General features: G+C 44.6%; 1 long non-coding RNA gene across 1 annotated transcript; it reads left to right on the top strand.

Moving 5' to 3' along the window:
* Positions 1–3,542: 3,542 nt before the first annotated feature.
* Positions 3,543–11,161, top strand: LOC142020627 (uncharacterized). Its single transcript, XR_012647465.1, has 3 exons — positions 3,543–3,582; positions 5,133–5,254; positions 10,973–11,161. It is a non-coding gene; the product is annotated as an uncharacterized LOC142020627 (long non-coding RNA).
* The last annotated feature ends 472 nt before the right edge of the window (positions 11,162–11,633 follow it).

The raw sequence follows: 11,633 nt of genomic DNA, 5'->3' as shown, positions 1-11,633 counted from the left end.
AGCAAGTAATTAAAGAAATCATCTGCAAGCACTTGGAAGGTGGTAAGGTAATAGGAAACAGCCAGCATGGGTATGTAAAGAATAAATCTTGTCAAACTAATCTGATAGCTTTCTTTGATAGGATAATGAGCCTTGTGGATAGGGGAGAAGCGGTAGATGTGATATGCCTAGACTTTAGTAAAGCATTTGATACGGTCTCTCATGATATTCTTATCAAAAAACTAGGCAAATACAATTTAGATGAGGCTACTATAAGGTGGGTGCATAACTGGCTGGATAACCCTACCCAGAGAGTAGTTCTTAGTGGTTCTCAATCCTGCTGGAAAATTATAACAAGTGGGGTTCCACAGGGGTCTGTGTTAGGACTCGTTCTGTTCAATGTCTTCATCAATGATTTAGATATTGGCATAGAAAGTACGCTTATTAAGTTTGCAGATGATACCAAGTTGGGAGGGGTCGCAACTGCTTTGGAGGATAGGGTCATATTTCAAAATGATCTGGATAAATTGGAGAAATGGTTTGAGGTAAACAGGATGAAATTTAATAAGGACAAATGCAAAGTGCTCCACTTGGGAAGGAACAATCAGTGTCACACATACAGGATGGGGAGAGACTGTCTAGGAACGACTACAGCAGAAAGGGATCTAAGAGTTATAGTGGACCACAAGCTAAATATGAGTCAACAGTGTGATGCTGTTGCAAAAAAAGCAAACATGATTCTGGGATGCATTAACAGGTGTGTTGTGAACAAGACACGAGAAGTCATTCTCCCACTCTACTCTGCGCTGGTTAGGCCTCAGCTGGAGTCCTGTGTCCAGTTCTGGGCACCACAGTTCAAAACAGATGTGGAGAAACTACAGAGGGTCCAGAAAAGAGCGACAAGAATGATTAAAGGTCTAGAGAATGTGACCTATGAAAAAAGGTTGAAAGAATTGGGCTTGTTTAGTTTGGAAAAGAGAAGGTTGCGGGGAGACATGATAGCAGTTTTCAGGTATCTAAAAGGGAGTCATAAGGAGGAAGGAGAAAACTTGTTCTTCTTGGCCTCTGAGGATAAAACAAGAGGCAACGGGCTTAAACCGTAGCAAGGGATGTTTAGGTTGGACATCAGGAAAAAGTTCCTAACTGTCAGGGTGGTCAAACAGTGGAATAAATTGCCAAGGGAGGTTGTGGAATCTCCATCACTGGAGATATTTAAGAACAGGTTAGATAGATGTCTATCAGGGATGGTTTAGATAGTACTTGGTCCTGCCATTGGGGCAGGGGGCTGGACTCGATGGCCTCTCGAGGTCCCTTCCAGTCCTAGTGTTCTATGATTGGCAGCTGCCATAACTGCCACTCTGTGTTTAAAAATTCAAAACCTGGTGCAGTCTTCTATCAGGTCCACTGTACCTGAGGAGACCTGGCCTTACCATATATGGTCATCCTTCTGGAACTTTCTCAATAATAAGGACTGCCTATATAAGATTGCACCTCAGCAGCACACTCACTCACTCTCAAGAACTCTTGAGAGCCAGAGAGCTGAAGTCACTTATGCTGCTGACATTTTGAGCCGCAGCCGCTACCTGAAATCACTTTCCTGTTGGAGGAGCCTTGATTGCTGTTACGCCGCTTGCCATCCTGAGGCCCCAGCATTTGAGGGAAAGCCACGGAGTCAGCAACTGCTGCTTCGGCGCACCCAGTACCACAGTGTGCCCTCCTCCCAGTGCTGACCATCGTCTTCGGCCGGCATTGCCTGGACCTGCTGCCTACAAGCACCACTTTTGGTGCCGTTGCTTCTACAGAAGGCCTTGCCTGATGCGGCGCCCTGCGCCAGTGTGGCAGGCCTCTCAACTGTTGGCTGTATAATAAAGGTCTCGTGCCCTGATTCCAGGCTTTTTAAAGCTGAAGACTATATCCTTTTAAATAACAATTATAATAAATAACATTTAATTGTTTATTATAATGCCTAGCTGTTAGTATAGGTAGGTTAGCTAGTCTTAATTAGGTATGATAGGTATAGAAATAAAATAAGTAGTATTTATGTAATTATTATGCCGGGATAACTACCTGGTGTCAGGCAAATCCTGCACTATATACCCCAGCAGTGGCACAGCACACCACTGACTGTGGATAGGCTCTGGCCTAGCAAACCAGAAAGCCTAAAATCCCTCTGGCCTATAGAGCCAGATATAACCCAGCAGTGGTTCAGCACACCACTGACTAAGGATAGGCCCTGGCCTAATTAGCCAGGAAACCCAAATACAGCTCATACAGAGCTTCAGGACATTTTAGCCGGATACATTAAAGGCTCTTAGCCTGCCTCGGGTAACCAATCCCTATATACCTCTGGTGGGTACAAGGCACTCTAGCCTGTCTCAGCCAGCTACATATTAACTAATTTTTCAGTTATTCCCGACAGCTGATTACTGTAACCTCTGGCAACCAGATTGTCAACTATGTTGCTGATACGAAGTTACCAATGATGAGTCTTATATCCTGCAGTTGTTGTTGTTGTCTTTTTGTATTCTGTTGTTGCATGTAAAATAATAAACCGCTTTGATTTGTTCCAGTTTAACATTGATCTTGCACTCCTCACTGTTATCTCAATCCCTGGGCATAGGTACGAACTGAATTAGTGTCTGTCTGCATTTATCCTCACGTTACATCTGGGCTATTCCAGTCGGGCCAAGGCTAGCCAAGCCCGCTCCCATAGAATATCCCTATGAGGCATTTAATTCAGCCACCAATTTCCCCCTTTTCCTTTCCCATCGATTTCCTTGACACCTGTGAAACAAATATTCTGAAAAATGTCCTTTCAGGTCCATCAACATAGTTAATTTACATAAGGGTTCAGTAGATCTTATATTAAATTTAATATATTATATTTGCAAATTAAATTTATATTCAAATCAACTTTGTTTCTAAATTAACTGAAATGGTAAAGTCAAAATGAGGTATTTTTACCTTAGTAAAATGAAATTGACAATATTAAAGCAAAATAAGAGATTTATTCTAACTTTTACCCATTGACAAATTTGTCAAAATTGATTTGTTCCTACAAAATATTTCAATTTTAACAATTTCATTTTTGAATGGAAAACTGTTGCCTCCACATGTTTTTAACCAGCACCTGTACATACCAAATGATGTGTTTGGGGAGTAGAGGGTCTGCGGTGTGATGAGTTCCCACCCCAGTAAGGAAGGGGTTTGAGCACAAACTGGTACTCCTATGAGGCTTACTGTACCTGCGAAAAAAGTGGCTTCCCCCAAAGAGATGATCCAAGCTCAGAGGCATGTGGCTGTCAGACAAAAGCAAAGCTAGAAGAAGGAGTTCTCTGAACACATAGTAGAAGAGCTGCTGGTTAGGAAGGCCACTGTTTCTCCTCTACCACCTAAACAAAAAGAGGGATTTTTCCTTGTGCAGGCCCCTCTGTCTAAAGGAGCCTCTGACTTTTACTGGGAAGATCTTTCTTCAGCAATCTGGCTCTAGAGACTACAACTCCCACAATGCCTCAGAAAAAAGGAAGGAAACTGGATTTTCAGCCAGGCAGAGAGAGAAGATGATGGTCTCCATGTTTTGGGACGCTAAGGCTGCTGTTGAAGGTAGGCTGCAACCTATGATTGAACAGATCAGAGCAGGTGTGGAGTCTTTTAACAATCCAGGAACTGCTCTAGCAACTTAGTGCCTGCTGTTGAGAGGCCATGCAGAGACAGAGCTGTAACTGTCTGTTCAAATACTGCAAGGGGCAGCTCCAAGGGCTGAGAGTCTGTTCAGCTTGTTGCCTTACCTGGACCAACACACAACCTGCACTGGGCTGTTTCCAATCCAGCTGATTACCTGCAAGCGTGCTGGCATAAATATTGGTGACTCTGATACCCGAGGAGTGCGTACTGTGGGGTGAGAGAACTGCTGGCAATGTACATGCAACTTAGAGACATTTCATTTATTTGTGTGTACATTGTTAACTGATACTAGTCCACTTTAGTCTGTAACCTTGTTTTCTTAAGTTAAGTAAAAGTGTATGTTAACTCTAATTGGGTCAACTAGATATATACTATTTATAATTGCTGGTTGGGAATTAAGCCTAGATTATCACTGTAATAAGTATTCCTGGAGATTCAAAAGGCCCACTACACATTAGCCAGCTAGGTGGAGGCACCACCAGTTTATATACTTTTAGAAATGAGGGACTGGTGGAAAGGGGATTCTTAACTATCCCACATAACCTCTGGAACACTCAGGGGCTCCTTTAATATTAAAGCATACGAGTGACTGTTGCCTGCTCCTGAGTATCCCAGGGAGGAAAGAGGAGGTTACACTTACTTTATTTTCTTTAGAGCCTGGGAAGCTCAGCTTGTGCCCATTTGTCTGATAAGGGACAAGATAAAACAGCTCTTGCTGAGGGGCTGTTGATGATTCACTGTGCAAGAAGCACAGGGAGAACCCAGATCACAGCCATAAGACTGCTTAAACTTCCCTTATTCACTTGAACTGTTGTGTTCTAGAGCAGTGGAGGGCAATCTGCATCCATGAGCCACAGGTGGCCCATCACGGTTCTGTGTGGTCCACGAGACATTTTGTTTACTGTTGCCCACCCATTGGATTGCCAGATTCCACTGATTTCTGATGCACACTCCCCTCACACCCACCTACTACTTTTACAAAAGTGACATGCCTGTAAAGCAAAGGTACGTGAAGTGAGCACTTCATTAATAGTAAGAGCTGTGTGTTCCCTATGCATGCAGTCAAAGCGCTACCATGGTTCAACTGGGCACACACCCCTCACAAATTCTAGATGTGCAAGTGCAGTTAGCAAATCAGCCTATGCTAGGAGAGCATCTTGATTACAACAGTCTTGCAGCCCACTCACAGATACTGGAACTGGGTGTGTTGAGGTTGCTGCAGCACCTCCTGGCTTGAAATGGTTTCCATTATAAAGAGAGTTTATAGTTTGCTTCGGTGCTTCTCAGCACCCCTACTAGAAAAATTGTTCTGGAACCCCAGCAGCCCCTTCATTAGTCCATTGTCTGCACCCTTCAATGATACAAGCTTTTTGTTGCTACATCTCTCCAGAGAGGGAGATAACATTAAAGACCTAAACAAATAAAAGCCGATAAATAACTTGGCTGTTTTAACTTATTTTCTTGCACAGAATGATGTTCAGAGAGTGACTGGTTTATAAAAGGAACAGCATATCCTACTACCACAAAAGAGAACATCAATCAATCATCTTGTTATAGCTTCTAGGTCAAGAAGAGACATGGCCATGTAAAGGTAAGTGATTCTTAATGAGTTATATTCCTATGGCTTTATTAAGGCACAAATAGTCATAAAATGACTATCTATTGATTGTGAGCAGTAATTACATGGCATGCAGTCTGAGTTATTTCTAGGCTTGAAGTATAATGTTGTGGAGATATCACATGTTTAGTAGTTATTGGGTTCACTTCAAGAATCACTCTCCAGTAATATATAGCAAATGTAGTTGCTCTGCAATTGCACAATAACTCAAGAATGAACCCATTCATTTGAGCCAGGTAAGAAAGTGGGACTGACTGAGGCTGTGCCTATACTACAGCTTCAGTCACTAGTATGAAAAACCACCCTCCTGACTGAGCAATGGGAGTTACACACATATAAGAGCTTGCACAGTGCTATGTCAATGGAAGAGCTTCTCCCACCAACATAGCTTCTGCTGCTTGTGGAGGTGGTTCTGTTATGATTTATGGGAGAGCTCTCTCCTGTGACCATAGAGCATCTTTGCCATATGCACTGCAGCAGCACAGCTGTATCATTATAGGTGTGCCACTGCGGCAGAGTCCAAATAGAGATGGCCTTACTCTCATTCTGCTCTTAGATCTCCCACTCAGGCTGTGTCTAAACTGCGGGCTTCTGTCTGGAGCCCGGAGGTCTCCTGACAGAAGTCTGCCACTTTGGGAGTGTTCTGACAACATCCCTGTCTTCCTCGTTCCATGAGGAAGAAGAGATGTCTTGGCAGAGGGGGTTTTCCTGACATTTGGCCCCACGTGGACAGGCCAGATGTTGGGAGAGCCTCTCCCAACAGAAATGTTGGCGGGAAATATGCAAATGCATTGCACAATTTGCATATCATTTGCTGACAGTTCTTGGCAATCTAGACACAGCCTCAGAGTTTGCTTTCCAACTCCAAGTAGAATATTCCTATCAAGCACTAGGCCATAGTCCGCAGAACCACTACAATTCAACAGAGGAACATAGGAATTACCACAGTGAGTCAAAGCAACTGATATAGTTATTCCAGTATTGTCTTTCCGAGGGACGAATAACTCGTGCTTCAGTAAAAGATACAAGAAACCTTGCACAATGCAATTTTGAAATGACCTGGACAAGGAAACTTTCTTTTCAGCCTACCCTACTGATCAGGGGATGAGTTATGCCCTAAGTATGAGCGCTTACATTCCTTTCAAAATTCTTTATAACTATTATTGAATCCTTCCTGCTACAACTCAGGATATTCCTGCCACTATATATTTGCTCCTAGTTGAATATATTTCACTGAAAAGTTCATGTGAAACACCTTTTAGATTAGAAGGAAATGAAAATGAAATGTTTTCATCAACAAAGCAAATCTGAAAAAATGTTTTCAGCTAAATGCAAACCTAACATTTTTGTTTGCCAAACTGATTTTGTTTTTGGAGAGGTTGGGGTGGGGGACAAAAATCCCCAACAACTTCTGAAGGAAAAATAAGGATGGAAATAAAGGTTTTTTTGATAGGGAAAATAACTTTTCACAGCAGTTCTATTTGTGACCAATATAAATGCTCAACCTTTTTTTGTGAATAACCCATCCCTGATAAGCAGTTGCTTCCTTCCATAAATTAAATATGTATTTTAGAAAAGAGAATTAAAAAGTGAATGGAAAAATTTCATTTCTCCTTTCTTCTTACAGCTGTCTGAGCTTAAATTCCTTTGCCTCCATTTTCTTATACTATGTTTTTTAGTCCTTTTTAAGCATCTTTCCCTCTGGAGTTAAAGAACTTTAGAGGAAGAAGTCAACAGAAGGATATATTACTAGAGGGTCTCTTTTACCTCTGTGCCTTTTTCTTTGAAATGCTTGCATAAACTAGGATAATAGCAACTTTCTTGAACTTTAATAACTTTTTCTATGAAAGTTGCTTTCTCTTTGTTCAAAATGCATTCTAAATATTGTAGCAAAGTAAAATTTTCCTCTGCATAAGTTAAGGTTAACCATGCAGTTAGTCATCAACAGAGCATGGAAAAAGAAATGCATATTTAAAATAATGGAGCAAGATGCTAATTGAGCCTGGGAACTAATTTAGTACATTTTGGCTTTATAATTAAATATTTTTGAAGTTATTAAACTGCTTTACGTATTTAATTAGGGAATATACTTTATTGAGAGCCTCCCTCAGCACAGTAGATCCAGGGTAGAAATGCATATCACAGAATCATAGAACTCTAGCGCTGGAAGGGACCTCGGGAGAGCCTCTGGTTCAGCCCCCCCGTTCAAGGCAGGATTAACCCCAACTAAATTATTCTAGCCATGACTATGTCAAGCTGGGACTTAAAGACCTCTTGGGACGGAGATTCCACCACCTCCCTTGGTAATGCATTCCAGTGCTCCACTACTCTCCTGTAGAAATAGTTTCTCCTAATATCCAACCTACTCTTCTCCTTCTGTAATTTCAGACCATTGCTTCTTGTTCTGCTGTCTGTCACTATTGAGAACAGTCTCTCTCCATATAGTCCAGTATTGTCTACTATGATAAAATAACTGAAAAAATACTACTGTTTGACAGTTTTATGAAGGCTGCTGTGCCTTGGACAATTATTGTACACTTTATTTTGTGTAAATCCAAATGTTTGATACTAATAGATAAATAGGACAAATCGTCATTGAAGGTACATGAAGAATTTGTAATATTCAGTAAAATTAAATGAATACATCCAAAAGAATGTTCAGATAATAATGCTCAATAAGTATAAAGGAAGATGAAACCACAAATCGGTTTAATGAAAGTATTAAAATTGAAAAAAAAAAGTAACAGTATCAGCTTTGATATCTCAGTTCAAGGTTTCTCTTATCATAAGACTGGAGCTTATTCCTTGGGAAAAAATGGAAGTAAAATGCATCAGGAGAGGATTTGATTGTCAATGGAGGCATAGTTAATGTCAGAAAAAATAAGAACCGAAAAGCCAGTTACAGCTGAGGAAAAAGGTAGCTGAAGTGAGAAATCAGCACTAATAAATTACAGGAACTCTGTCAAGTTGCTGAGCCATAGTTAAGATAGCATCAGCATTTCCAATATAAATCACCATTTTCAAGGAATGTATGTTACTAGACTTTAAAAATGTGTTTCAGGCAGAAACAAGACCTACAACAGGGGGACAAATTTTTAAAACTGCCCTGGCAGAATGCTCCAACAGTATTCCACTTGCAACCATTTCCGTGTGCAAAGACCCACATTTGCTCATGGCATCTGGATCATTTTACAGGTTATAGGGCACATCTACACTTGCATTTCTCTTTGAAAAGAGGTATACAAATGAGGTAAATCAAAAATACAATGAGGTATCAAATTGCATATTTGGCACATGATTTGCATATTCTAATTTCGAAAGAGCTTCCTTTGAAAGCAGAAAGCCATTAAATAAAGGGAAGAATTCTTTCAAAGATGGGTTTACTTTTGAAAGAGCAGCATCTACACTGGCTTTCTTCTTTCGAAATTAGAATATGCAAACGAGTGCCAAAATATGCAAATTTACACATTTTTGATTTCCCTCATTTGCATACCTCTTTCAAAAGAGGAATGCAAGTGTAGATGCACCCATGGTGATGAATCATATAAACCCTTAAGTTATATCTACACTTAAGATACTACAGCCACACTACTGCTTCTGAGCAGATGTACTACAAAAACAAGAGCCTCTCCCATGACTGTATGTAATCCACCTTTGTGAAGCAGAAGCTAGACTGAAAGAACAATGCTCCTGTTGACCTATTACTGTCTACTCTGGATTGGGCTACACAAGAGGATTTCATCAACAAAACTGGGCTTTTGTTGACAAAATCCGCAGACCGTCTACACACAACACGTTGTCAGCAGTCTGTTGGCAAAACTCAGCACATCCGCTGGCAGCAATATACCTCTTGGGGTTCAGGTGTTGTGCCTTTCTCAAAAGTGTTCTGTTGACACAAATGCTGTGTAGATGCTCCAGGCCCCCCTCTGTTGACAGAGCAATCCCCCATGGTGCCAGCCAGGAGGTGCCTTCCCCACCACCACCAGACACTTTTAAAGGCTGGAGCTGGGCAGTGCCCCTCTTGCCACCAGCCACTTTTAAAGGCACAGGCAGCCCCAGGAACCATGAAGCAGGAAGTTGAGGATGTACCTGCACTTGTTGGCACCAGACCCAAGCAGCCATACCCAGGACTTTAAAAAAAGCATGTCCCAGGCCACCTGTGGCCCTCCTCCCCACACCCTCTTGGGATGCTAGGGAGGGCTCCCAGGACCCACTGGGACCTGCTGGCCCTCTCAGGTGAGGCCAACCTCCAAACACATGCTCCAGGGATGAGTGGCAGAGATTGGGGGTGTCAACGGCCAGCTGCCCTTACTACAGGTAGCTGTACCTGTTCCTGGGGGGACGATGACAGGGCCTCCAGCCATGAGACCCTGGACATCAGGGAGGAGGCCCCTGCAACACAGCCAGTACAGGGAGCCCAGCCCACGCCGCCAGAGCTGCAGGAGGATCAGCCCTCAGATGACAAATCCAGTGTGGGGACCCTCATCATCAACCTGTAGTTGGGCTCCTCCAGTGCAAAGACCTCTGTATGGGCCTCACCAAACCTATTCAGGGGATTGTCTGGTGAGTACCCCATGGGTTGCACACCCTGTGGTGGTGGTAGGAGGGCATAGATGGTGCATGTCACAGACCATGCCAGGACAGCTCAGGCAGGAACCTATGCTGCATCCCTGGCAGATGTGCCCAGCAGTGCCCCCATCTAGATGCTGCAGAATCACAGAATCACAGGGCTGGAAGAGACCTCAGGAGGTCATCTAGTCCAGCCCTCTGCTTCAAGCAGGGTCAACCCCTACTAAGTCATCCCAGCCAGGACCTTGTCCAGCTGGGACTTAAAAACCTCAAGGGATGGAGAATCTACTACCTCCCTAGGCAACGCATTCCAATGCTTCACCACCCGCCTAGTGAAGAAATTTTTCCTCATATCTAACCTACACCTTTCCCTCTTCAACTTCTGACCATTGCTCCTTGTTCTGCCATCTGACACCACTGAGAACAGTTTCTCACCCTCCTCTTTAGAGCTCCCCTTCGGGAAGTTGAAGGCTGCTATTAGATCACCTCTAAGTCTTCTCTTCTGTAAACTAAACAAGCCCAAATCCCTCAGCCTGTCCTCATAGGTCCTGTGCTCCAGACCCTTAAACATTTTTGTTGCCCTTCGCTGAACCTGCTCTAGCAAATCCACATCCTTTTTATACTGGGGGTATATGCAGGAAGTGCCTGGGCAGGGCCCCGGAGAAGGCAGGGGCAACCTTCCCTTGCCACAGCCAGAAGTCAGACAGCCGCATGTATGACAGCCTGACCCCAGGCGCGCCAATGGGCACTGTGGCTCTCAGCTCACAGGGATAGCTGTGGGTGGCCAGCAGACACAGCTGTGGGTAACTGGCAGCACCCACTCCCGGGGACAGTGCCATGAGCTCCATATGTGTGTGAGAGCCCAGGGAGGGTATGGCTTCATCCGTCTTGCCACCCATGGCAAGTGGGCCGGGGGGAGGCTTTGGTCAGGCTGGTCCTGTGACACCACACACTCCCCGTGTGTCAGAGCCCCACCCTGCAGCAGGGCACAGGGGTGTGCACCCATGACAGATGCATTCCTCAACCCCAGGGCTGGGGCTGCTGCTCATAGGGGGTGAGGGGTGTGGCCTTGGGGGGGTTTGCTGCATGAGGGACTCACCTTCTCCCACTCTTCCTTTACAGCTGCACCATCTGAGGGCCAGCTCCAGGGAGGATCTGGTGCTGACAGAATTCTGAGCAGCACCTCTGCAACACTCCAGCCCACCAGCAGCAGGTTGTGCCTGCAGCCGGCGGGGATGTCACCTCCTGGAGGACAACACCCTCTGGCGTTACATGTCCACGCTCCGGTGGCAGAATGAGCTTGCCGAGCAGTGGCTGCAGTGGAAAGAGGACTGGAAGTGGGAGCAGGTGTGGGGCTCTGACCAGTGGCTGGTGGTGTGGAGGTGGTAGGGGTGTGGACCCAAGGCACCTCTTGGAGGTGTCCTGGGAGGGTGACTGGGGGCTGCTGGCAGAGTTTCACCACAAGGCCTCCTGGAGGCATACCTCATCCCTGTGAACTAGTTGATTGTGGGCTGTTCATAGGAGCACCCGGCATCTGGCACCCACCCTTGGAGGAAGTTCTCCCCCTTTTGCTCCACCAGACTGTGGAGAATGCAGCAGGTGCCCACGATGTGGGGACATTCTGCTCTCCCATGTTCAGCCCAGCAAAGAAGCGGTGGCATCTACCCTTCAAGCACCTGGGTTACTTGCCTGGGTGAGGCAGTTGTTGAATAGGTCCTGTGTGGGGTCCAGGTGCCCAGTTTAGGGCCTCATGAGCCATGTTAGGAGTGGGTAGGCCGCATCC

The sequence above is a fragment of the Carettochelys insculpta genome, chromosome 14 (genome assembly GCF_033958435.1).
Source record: "Carettochelys insculpta isolate YL-2023 chromosome 14, ASM3395843v1, whole genome shotgun sequence".
NCBI lineage: Eukaryota > Metazoa > Chordata > Testudines > Carettochelyidae > Carettochelys > Carettochelys insculpta.
The sequence above is the reverse complement of the archived record's forward strand: the minus strand, read 5'-3'. Positions and strand labels throughout refer to the sequence as shown.